This window comes from Bos mutus, chromosome 3, assembly GCF_027580195.1.
Source record: "Bos mutus isolate GX-2022 chromosome 3, NWIPB_WYAK_1.1, whole genome shotgun sequence".
Classification (NCBI taxonomy): Eukaryota; Metazoa; Chordata; class Mammalia; order Artiodactyla; family Bovidae; genus Bos; species Bos mutus.
In genome coordinates this window covers 115,297,980-115,310,022 of record NC_091619.1, presented here as the reverse complement: position 1 = coordinate 115,310,022, position 12,043 = coordinate 115,297,980, and positions in this window count along the sequence as shown.

Here is a 12,043-nt window from a genome sequence, read left to right as displayed (position 1 = left end):
TGTTGTCCCCTTCTCCTCCTGCCTTCAATCTTTCCCAGCATCAGGGTCTTTTCAAAAATGAGTCAGTTCTTCCCATCATGTGGCCAAAGTATTGGAGTTTCAGCTTCAGCATCCGTCCTTCCAATGAATATTCAGAACTGATTTCCTTTTGGATGGACTGGTTGGATCTCCTTGCAGCCCAAGGGACTCTCAAGAGTCTTTTCCAACACCACAGTCCAAAAGCATCAATTCTTGGCGCTCAGTTTTCTTTATAGTCCAACTCTCACATCCATACACGACTACTGGAAAAACCACAGCTTTGACTAGACAGACCTTTGTTGGCAAAGTAATGTCTCTGCTTTTTAATATGCTGTCTAGGTTGGTATTAACTTTTCTTCCAAGGAGCAAGCACTTTTTATTTCATGGCTGCAGTCACCATCTGTAGTGATTATGGAGCCCCTAAATATAGTCTCTCACTGTTTCCACTGTTTTCCCATCTATTTGCCATGAAGTGATGGGACCAAATGCCATGATCTTAGTTTTCTGAATGTTGTTTTAAGCCAACGTCTTCACTTTCCTCTTTCATTTTCATCAGGAGGCTCTTTAGTTCTTTTTCACTTTCTGCCATAAGGGTGGTGTCATCTGCATATCTGAGGTTATTGATATTTCTCCCAGCAATCTTGATTCCAGCTTGTGTTTCATCCAGCCCAGCATTTTGCATTATGTACTCTGCATATAAGTTAAATAAGTAGGGTGACAATATACAACCTTCATGTACTCCTTTCCTGATCTGGAGCCAATCTGTTGTTCCAGGTCCAGTGCTAACTGTTGCTTCTTGATCTGTATACAGATTTCTCAGGAGGCAGGTCAGGTGGTCTGGTATTCCCATCTCTTTAAGAATTTTCCACCACAGTTTGTTGTGATCTACACAGTCAAGGCTATGGTTTTTCCAGTGGTCATGTATCAGTGTGAGAGATGGACTATAAAGAAAGCTGAGTGCCAAAGAATTGATGCTTTTGAACTGTGGTGTTGGAGAAGACTCTTGAGAGTCCCTTGGACTGCAAGGAGATGCAACCAGTTCATCCTAAAGGAGATCAGTTCTGGGTGTTCATTGGAGGGACTGATGTTGAAGCTGAAACTCCAATACTTTGGCCACCTGATGTGAAGAGCTGACTCATTTGAAAAGACCCTGATGCTGGGAAAGATTGAAGGCAGGAGGAGAAGAGGACGACAGAGGATGGGATGGCTGGATGGCGTTACCGACTTGATGAATGTGGGTCTGGGTGAACTATGGGAGTTGGTGATGGACAGGGGGGCCTGGCATGCTGTGGATCATGGGGTCGCAAAGAGTCGGACGCAACTGAGCAACTGAACTGAACTGACACAGTCAAGGGCTTTGGCGTAGTCAATAAAGCAGAAGTAGATGGTTTTCTGGAGCTCTCTTTTTTGATGATCCAACGGAAGTTGGCAATTTGACCTCTGGTTCCTCTGCCTTTTCTAAATCCAGTTTGAACATCTGGTAGTTCTCAGTTCATGTACTGTTGAAGCCTGGCTTGGAGAATTTTGAGCATTACTTTGCTAGCGTGTGAGATGAGTGCAATTGTGCAGTAGTCTGAACATTCTTTGGCATTGCCTTTCTTTGGGAATACACAATACACAATAGAGAAAAGGTGGAAACAATGCATGTCCCTCAGTAGATGAATGTTAAAATGTGGTATATTTATACAATAGGATACTATTTAGTAAAAAAAAAAAAAATTAATGAAATTCTAATACATTCTACAAGAAGGATGAATCTTAGAAACATTTTGCTAGGTGAAATAAGCCAAACATGAAAGAACTAATGATCTATTATTCCATTTATGTGAGCACCTAGAGCAGGCAGATCCACAGAAACAGCAGAACTGGGTTACCAGGGCTCGGGGGAGGGAGGGACAAGGAGCAGTCATTTAACGGGCACAGGGTTTCTGTTTGGGATGAAAAAGTTCTGGAAATAGATGGCGATGGTGGCACAGTATTGTGAGTGTGCTAAACGCCACTGACTTGTGCACTTAAAAATGGTGAAACCATGCTTCCCTGGCAGCCAGTGGTTAGGACCACGCACTCCCACTGCAGGGGGCCCGAGTTCAGTCCCACATGCCACATGATGTGGCAAAAAAGAAAGAAAGAAAATGGCTGAAATGGTAAATCTTCTATTATGTATGGTGGTGGTTGGTGGTTTAGTTGCTCAGTCGTGTCCAAGTCTTGAAATCCCATGGACTGTGGCCCACCAGGCTCCTCTGTCCATGGGATTCTCCAGGGGAGAATACTGGAGTGATTTGCCATTTCCTTCTCCTGGGGATCTTCCTGACCCTGGGATCAAACCCAGGTCTCCTGCATTACAGGCAGATTCTTTACTGACTGAGCTACAAAGGAAGCTCCTTAAGCTCTGTTATGTATCAGTTCAGTTCAGTAGCTCAGTCGTGTCCGACTCTTTGAGACCCATGGACTGCAGCACGCCAGGCCTCCCTGTCCATCACCAACTTCTGGAGTTTACCCAACTCATGTCCATTGAGTCAGTGATGCCATCCAACCATCTCATCCTCTGTCATCCCCTTCTCCTCCCACGTTCAATCTTTTCCAGCATCAGGGTCTTTTCAAATGAGTCAGTTCTTTGCATCAGGAGGCCAACATATTGGAGTTTCAGCTTCGGCATCAGTTTTTCCAATGCATATTCAGGACAGGCTTCCTTTGGGATGGACCGGTTGGATCTCCTTGCAGTCCAAGGGACTGTCAACAGTCTTCCTCAACACCACAGTTCAGAAGCATCAGTTCTTTGGCGTAATGACCTACATGGGAAAAGAATCTTAAAAAGGGGATGTATGTACATGTATGACTGATGCACTTTGCTATACAACAGAAAGTAATACAATACAGTAAATCAATTATACTCCAATGATTGTTTTTCAAAAACCCACAGAAATTAATTACTCAAAATAGCATAAAATTATGTACCCAATGGAGATAAAGTAGTAAAGACTTTTTTTATATAAGAAGTAAATAATGATGAGCTTTTTTTTTTTTTTTTTTAGCTATTTCTCATAGTATTAAGTGAATAGAGGATGAAAGTTTCATGGTAAATCTATTTTTCTAGTTAAAGAATTTCAGAAAATGTTTGACCAAGTCTCATTTATGGAAAGTCAAATTATATTCACAAATATAAAATTGCTATTGTTCACCTAAATGCCCACGATGAGGGTCTTGCAATTGGAAGACTTAGAGCCAGGAGAGCAATGGACTGAGTCATGTTTTCAAAGATTTCTCTCCTTTTCTGGGAAATCAGGAGGGCAAGGAGTCTAAGAGAAGACAATCTCATTCATCCAGGAAAGAAATAGCAGGGTTTGGTGTGTGCCATCACGGTGGCAGAAATGGGATGTCCAAGCTTCCCAAGGACAGGCAAGACCTCCCACTGCACTGGACACGCATGTGAAAGAAGGTGGGAATGGAGGACGACACCTGGGTTTCCACAGGATCCTCTGGGTGGGTGGTGAGATGCAAAGATTGGAGAGGACACGTTTTGGGAAAAGAGCAGGAGTTGTATTTGGAACGTGTTTAATCCGAGATGTCTGTTAGCCGTCCAGGCGGGGATGGTGAGCAGATGGCTGGGGGTGTATGTTGTATGCATGTATGCAGAGTTCCAAGAAGAGGTCAGGACAAGAGTCCTGCATGGACAGGTCATCAGAATATTGGGGTCTTTAAAGCCACAGAACGAATGAAGATGACTTCTGAAGACAGGAAACTGAAGCGAAGAGAGGGCCAGGCCCTTGGGCACCCCAACATTCAGATCAAGAGAAGCCAATAAGTTGAATCTGAAAAAAGGGGGTCTCAGAGTGGGCCACATTTCCTGTCTAATGCGGAGTGGTGGGATTACAAGGCCTCCGGGGCTCTTTCTGGCCTAATAGGGTTTTGTAGTTCTGAATGGCTACAGATTGAAGATGGCGCAGGGGTCGGGGAAAGCAGGTAGGTAAAGGCAGGAGAGGCTGCACACACCCATCACCTTGTGGGAGGCTGAGATTTTGCTAATGGTAAAAATGTCTAGGATTCCATAGAGCTTCACTCACCCTCTTGGCATTGAGGACCCTTATGAAGTGATCCCAAGTTAACTGTCCCACCTGCCAACCCAAGTCCTCTCTACCCCTTGTGGAGGCCTAGCTGCCCTACACCCATGCCTTCCAGCTCTGCCCTTTGCCCACAGGGAATTTATTTTGGCATCTCAACATCACAGCCAGTTTTCAAAGAAGACTTTCCACTCTGACTAGTGGATACAGGAACTACTTCTGGCCCTGTGTGAACTGCAAGAATTCAGCAATAATAATTGCACAACTGTTATTCAGGCTTGTTTTGTGCACTGTGAGAAAGGACTGGAAAAGCAAACAAAACAAGACAAATAACTGTTCTGTCTTCTGTGGCAATGCGGAAAGGTAACAGCAGCTTTTCCTTCCTGGTTGTTCCTTCTTCAGCCTTAGGTCAATTTTTCACACACCTGCTATTTGGCTCTCACCTGAAGACTCGAGGGACACCTTGTGCGCCCTGTCCATCGCCAATATGACTTTGCTCACAAAGCTGTTGAGAGGCCAGTGCCTGGTCCCAGACAGGCACGTGGTGTTCTCAGTTCTCTGCCCCCCTCCCACTTTGCTTTGGCTGTATTGTGTGCCAGGCACGTGGGACCTTAGTTCCTTGACCAGGAACGGAACCCACATCCGCTTTTTAATTAATGAATTAATTTGGTTGCATCGGGTCTTAAGTCTCAGTGTACAGGATCTTCACCACACCATCTTTCATTGGGGCACACGGCCACTCTAGTTGCAGTGTGTGGGCTTAGTTACCCCACGGCATGTGGGATCTTAGTTACCCAACCAGGGATTGCAAGGTGGAGTCTTATTAGGCACTGGATGACCAGGGAGGTCCTTCTCCCCCTTTCTTAAAGGACACGTTTCACAATAAAAATAGCACTGCCAATTAAATTTGCACAGTGTGAGAGATTTTCTGACACTCAAATTTCCCCAAACCAGAGTCGCTATAAAATTCCTTTCCCCATTGCCACAGAAAACAGGAGTTATTTGTCATTTTCTTCCTTTTCCAGTCCTTGCTCACAGTGCACAAAACAAGGCTGAATAACCAGGTTGTTCAGCTATCGGTGTGGCCTCCTGTGGGCCCCAAACCGGCAGTTTATGACAACCTCTTCATTTGTGCTTGGCCTGGTCCTGCTTGCTTCAGACCTGTCACTCAGGCGCAGCTGGAACTTCCAGTATTTTTCCTGGAAATCTTCTATGCCAGAACCATGAAGTTCACTGGGCACAGTTTCCTATTTCCTACACTATTGCAGGCAACAGTTTGCTAAGCTTTCCATCAGTGTCTAGTGGTAATTTTCCTCCATCTTCCAGCGGCATTTTCTCACTCTGAGCATCATCCACAGCCTGCGGCCCATCAGGGCTCCGCCAAGAGTCTTCTCAGCTCCTTCCAGGTGCCTGCTGCCCAGTCCCAGGACGGTACTGTACATTTTGAGTTTTTGGTGTATTAAGACCCCACTCTGGGTACAGAATTGCTCTTCATGCTACTACTGTTATGTAACAAGTCACCTCCAAACTTAGCAGCTTAAAAAAACTTATTTTGCTGGAGAGGGTATGGAGAAAAGGAACCTTCCTACACTGTTGTTGGAGGTGTAAATTGGTGCAGCCACTATGGAAAACAGAATGGAAGTTCCTTTAAAAACTAAAGACAGAACTACCATATGATCCAGCATTCCCACTCCTAGGCATATATCTGGAAAATATGAAAACTCTAATTAAAAAAGATACTAACCACCATGAGGTACCATTTCACGCCAATCAGAATGGCTGTGATCCAAAAGTCTACAAGCAATAAATGCTGGAGAGGGTGTGGAGAAAAGGGAATGCAAACTAGTACAGCCACTATGGAGAACAGTGTGGAGATTCCTTAAAAAACTGGAAATAGAACTGCCTTATGATCCAGCAATAGGATCTGCCTTATGATCCAGCAATTCCACTGCTGGGCATACACACTGAGAAAACCAGAATTGAAAGAGACACATGTACCCCAGTGTTCATAACAGCACTGTTTATAATAGCCAGGACATGGAAGCAACCTAGATGTCCATCAGCAGATGAATGGATAAGAAAGCTGTGGTACATATACACAATGGAGTATTACTCAGCCATTAAAAAGAATACATTTGAATCAGTTCTAATGAGGTGGATGAAACTGGAGCCTATTATACAGAGTGAAGTAAGCCAGAAAGAAAAACACTAACACATATATATGGAATTTAGAAAGGTGGTAACAATAACCCTGTATACGAGACAGCAAAAGAGACACTGATGTATAGAACAGTCTTTTGGACTCTGTGGGAGAGGGAGAGGGTGGGATGATTTGGGAGAATGGCATTGAAATATGTATAATATCATATATGAAACGAATCACCAGTCCAGGTTCGATGCACGATACTGGATGCTTGGGGCTGGTGCACTGGGACGACCCAGAGGAATGGTATGAGGAGGGATGAGGGAGGAGGCTTCAGGATGGGGAACACATGTATACCTGTGGCAGATTCATTTTGATATATAGAAAAACCAGTACAATATTGTACAGTTAAATAAAATAAAATTTAAAAAAGAAAAAAATGTAAAAAAAAATAAAATAGAAATCTATTAAACACAAAATAAACACACACACACACACAAAAGTAAAGGAAAAAAAAGGAATCATTTGCAAGGTGTTTTATTCATCCAGTTAAAAAGAGGGTGAAGATTTGGCTTCAGAGAATAAGAGACAGGTTCCAGCATTATTCAGGAGGAAGCATGGATGGGAATATTAACTCCATTAGAAGGTGAGCTCAATAAAATCTCTGTAGATTTTGAAAAAAAAAAAAGATACATGCATCCCAGCATTCACAACAGCACTATTTATAATAGCTGAGATATGGAAACAACCCAAGTGCTCATCAGTAGACGATCTGCTTAAAAAGATGTGGTATATATACATGGTGGAATATTACTCAGCCGTATAAAGAATGACATATTGCCATTTGCAGACGGACTCAGAGAGTATTCTACTTGGTGCGTGCGTGTGTGCTGAGTCGCTTCAGTCCTGTCTGACTGTGACCCCATGGACTGTAGCCCACCAGGCTCCTCTGTCCATGGGATTCTCCAGGCAAGAACACTGGAGTGGCTGGTCATGCCCTCCTCCAGGGGATCTTCCCAGCCCAGGGATGGAGCTCACATCTCCTGTGTCTCCTGCACTGGCAGGCGGGTTCTCTACCACTAGCGACACTTGACCCATTATACTCAGTGAATTAACTCAAATGACTTACTTTCTTAGTGAAGAAAGACAAATGTTAAATGATATCACTTATATGTAGAGCCTAAAAAATAATCCATGTGAATCTATATACAAAACAGACTCACAGATGTGGAAAACAAACATGGTCACCAAAGGGGAGAGGAAGGGGGAGGGATAAATTAGTAGTATGGGATTGGTTTGTATCTACAAACTACTATACATAAGATAGATAAGCAACATGGATTTACTGTATAACAGGGAGTTAACTGAGTGTCTTGTAATAAACTATAATGGAAATTAATCTGAAAACTCTCTCTATATATGTTCAAACTACCACACAACTGCATTCATTTCACATGCTAGCAAGGTAATGCTCAAAATTCTTGAAGCTAGGCTTCAACAATACGTGAACTGCAAACTTCCCGATGTACAAGCTGAATTTAGAAAAGGCAGAGGAACCAGAGATCAAATTGCCAACAGCTACTGGATCATAGAAAGAGCAAAGGAATTCCAGAAAAACATCTACTTCTGCATTGACTACACTAAAGCCTTTGGCTGTGTGGATCACAACAAACTGGAAAATTCTTCAAGAGATGGGAATACCAGACCACTTTACCTGCCTCCTGAGAAACCTGTATGCAGATGAAGAAGCAACAGTTAGAACAGGACATGGAAAAATGGATGGGTTCCAAACTGGGAAAGGAGTACATCAGGGCTGTATATTGTCACCCTGATTATTTAACTTATTTGCAAAGTATATCACGTGAAATGCCGGGCTGGATGAAGCTCAAGATGGAATCAACACTGCCAGGAGAAATGTCAATAACCTCAGATATGCAGATGACACCACCCTTATGGGAGAAAGCTAAGAGGAACTAAAGAGCCTCTTGATGAAGGTGAAAGAGGAGAGTAAAAAAGCTGGCTTAAAACTCAACATTCAAAAAACGAAGATCGTGGCATAAGGTCCCATCCCTTCATGGCAAATAGTTGGGGAAAAAATGGAAACAGTAACAGATTTTATTTTCTTGGGCTACAAAATCACTGCAGATGGTGACTGCAGCCATGAAATTAAAAGATGCTTGCTCCTTGGAAGAAAAGCTATGACAAACCTAGACAGCATATTAAAAAATAGAGACATCACTTGGCCAACAAAATTCTGTAGTCAAAGCTATGGTTTTTCCAGTAGTCATGTACAGATGTGAGAGTTGGACCATAAAGAAAGCTGAGTGTCAAAGGATTGATGCTTTCAAACTGTGGCGCTGGAAAAGACTCTTGAGAGTCCCTTGGACAGCAAGGAGATCCAACCAGACAATCCTAAAAGAAATCAATCCTGAATACTCATTGGAAGGACTGATGCTGAAGCTGGAGCTCCAGTACTTTGGCCACCTGATGCAAAGAGCTGAATCATTTGAAAAGACCCTGATGCTGGGAAAGATGGAGGGCAGGAGGAGAAGGGGGCAACAGAGGATGAGATGGTTGGATGGCATCATGGACTCCAGTGGACATGAGTTTGAGCAAACTCTGGGAGATACTGAAGGACAGGGAAGCCTGGCGTGCTGCAGTCCATGGGGTTGCAAAGAGACACAGCTGAGTGACCACCAACACGTCTATGTATATACATATATATATATATGAAACTCAATCACTCAGCAAAGTGAGACTGATGCGTTATGGTCGAATCAACTATACTTCACTTTTAAAAAAGAAACCTTATTTAGCTTGTGATTTTGTGGGTCAGAATTCATGAAGGGCTTAGCCAGGCAGTCCTTGCTCAGGGTCTCTCATAAGGTTATAGTCAGATGTTGGCTGGGGCTCAGAATCCTAGCGTGAGGGTCCCCTGGAATGGATGTCCAAGATGACTCACTGAACTGGGCTGGCACTCACTGATGGCTGTTGGCCATGCCAGCTCATCAGGGGCGTCGTTGAATGCAGTGCTTATGTGTGTGGCTTTTCCAGCCAAGCAGCCTCAGAGTAGCTGGACTTCTTACTTGGTGACTGACTTCCCCAAGAGCAAGCATTTCAGAGAAGCAGGCAGAAGTTGTGTGGTCTTTTATGACCTAAACTTGGAAAACATGTAATGTGCATCGTCCACTCTCTCTGTTGGTCAAAGTAGGCACAGCTCACCCAGCTTGGAGGGGAGGAGGCTCAGAGCCTGCCTCTTGATGGCAGCAGTGGCAGAATCCTATTTAGAGGAGCACAGGGAACAGGAACAAACTCTGGAAAATAGCATCTGCTGCTCAGGCAGCTGAACATGTCCAGGACATCAGGCACCTTTCTTATTGCTAGACAGTTTAAGGTCTCAAAATCAGAGATTAACCATCTTTTTCCAAGAGCAAAACTGAACTTAGTTTGGGTCGTCCTGAGTGAGGCACAGGAGGCAGCACTTTTGGCTCCAAAATTCCCAACGTTCTGGAGGTAGGAAGGCTTGTATCCTAAACCCCGAGCATCAAAAACGGACATACTGGACTTCCCTAGTCGGCCACTGGCTAAGACTCTGTGATCCCATTGCAGGGGACCTGGTTTGCATCCCTGGTCAGGGCACTAGATTCCACTTGCTGCAACTAAAGACACTTCGTGCTGCAAAGGAAGATCGAAGATCCCGGGTGCCGCAACTAAGACCCGCGGCAGTCAAATGAATAAAATGTTCCTTAAAAAATAAATAAATAAATTACACTCCTTTAAAAAATAGACACGCTTATCCATCCATTCATTTGTCCATTTGATCATTCATTCATCTAGCCAGTGTATCTACTGTTTGCCAGGTGCTGGGGGTACAGTAATGTGCAAAACTAAGCATAGTTCCTGACCCCTACAGCTTACATTCTGATGGAAGATGCAGTCACTAAGGACAAAAGGACATAAATAACTGTAAAACTGCAACCATGACAAAACCCACTGAGGAGAGGTGTCAAGTGGGCATTGTACTTAGGACACTCAAGAAAGGTTTTCCTGAGTAACTGATGACCAAAGTTTGAGGAATACATCAGATTTCCCAGAAGCAGCGGGGACAGAAGAAGATTCCAAGCCAAAGGACCCACATGAGAAAATGTGCTGGGACAAGACAGAGAAAGATGAGTTCAGGAAAGGCCTGAAGCGGAAGCCAAAAAGGAGGCTGTCATTTGGTGACACAGACTTGCTGGGCATGGGGGTCAGGGGATAAAGCTGGTAGGACTTGGTGATGGAGGGTGTATTTGTTATCCACTGCTGTGTAACAGTGGAGGAGGCAATGGCACCCCACTCCAGTGCTCTTGCCTGGAAAATCCCTTGGACAGAGGAGCCTGGTAGGCTGCAGTCCATGGGGTCGCTGAGGGTCGGACATGACTGAGCGACTTCACTTTCACTTTTCACTTTCATGCATTGGAGAAGGAAATGGCAACCCACTCCAGTGTTCTTGTCTGGAGAATCCCAGGGACAGGGGAGCCCGGTGGGCTGCCGTCTATGGGGTTGCACAGAGTTGGACACAACTGAAGTGACTTAGCAGCAGCAGCAGCAGCAGCTGTGTAACAAATTACCACAAATTTAGTAGCTTAAAACCACATCCACTTGTTATTGCAGTTTTCATGGGTCAGGAGTCCTCTGCAAGGCTGCAACTGAGGTGTTGGCCTGGACTGGAGTCTCATCTGAGGCTTGACTGGAAGGACCCATTTCCACGCTTATGTAGCTGTTCGCAGCACTCATTTCTTCACGTGCTCTTGGATTGAAGGCCTCCCTCCATTCCTTGCTGTGGCCCTCTTCATACTGCAGTTCACAATTTCAACTGAGACATGTGGAGCATGAGTGACTTTTGAGACATCCCTGAGATATCATGTGAATGATACATGAACATGTGGATCTAGAGCTGGTAGGAAACACAAATGAACAAACCACCTTTAGATAAATGGAAATTCAAGCCACGTGTGGATGAGATTTGCTGAAGGAGGGAGTGTGGGGTGAGGAGGACCCAGGATCAAGTATTAAAGAATTCCCTCAATGAATAACCAGGCAGAAGAAGTGGGCCTGCAAAGCAGACAGGGAACGCTTTCAGAGTGACGTGTCCCACAAACCAAATGGAAAGAGAGGCTGACGTGTCAATACTGCTGGGATTCATGTACGCTGAGGGCTAAAAAACCCAGTTCCCTTTAGCATCACAGTGGGAATTCACTGATGAGCTGAGCAGGAGAAGTGACAAAGAGAAGCAAGGTTGGGGTGGGCCGAAAGTGGAAGAGAGGTGAAGAAATTGGGTTTTGTTATTCCTTTAGAGCGCGCCTGCAGGGAGGAGGCAGTTCATCTGCCAAAGGGAGAGGAAAGAGCCTGAGGGTTTCAGACAGTAGTGTAGATGTGCAGCATGAAGGCTTGCTGGGCCAACAATGTCCTTAGCCAGAGATCACCAGAAATCAGTAATCTGTAGTCCACGGAGCTGAGTTTGTGCTTCATCCCAGCAAGGGAGACCATCACCACGGGAAACCGCAGTAAAGGGATGTAGATATATCTCTGGACCGTAAAGGCAAAATGCCAAAGAACTGATGCCTTTGAACTGTGGGGCTGGATAAGACTCCTGAAAAACCCCTGGACAGCAAGATCAAAACAGTCAATCTTAAGGGAGGTCAACCCTGAATATTCACTGGAAGGACTGCTGCTGAAGCTCCAGTATTTTGGTCATCTGATGTGAAAAGCCAACTCATTGGAAAAGACCCTGATGCTGGCAAAGATTGAGGGCAGGAGGAGAAGAGGGCGTCACAGGATGTGA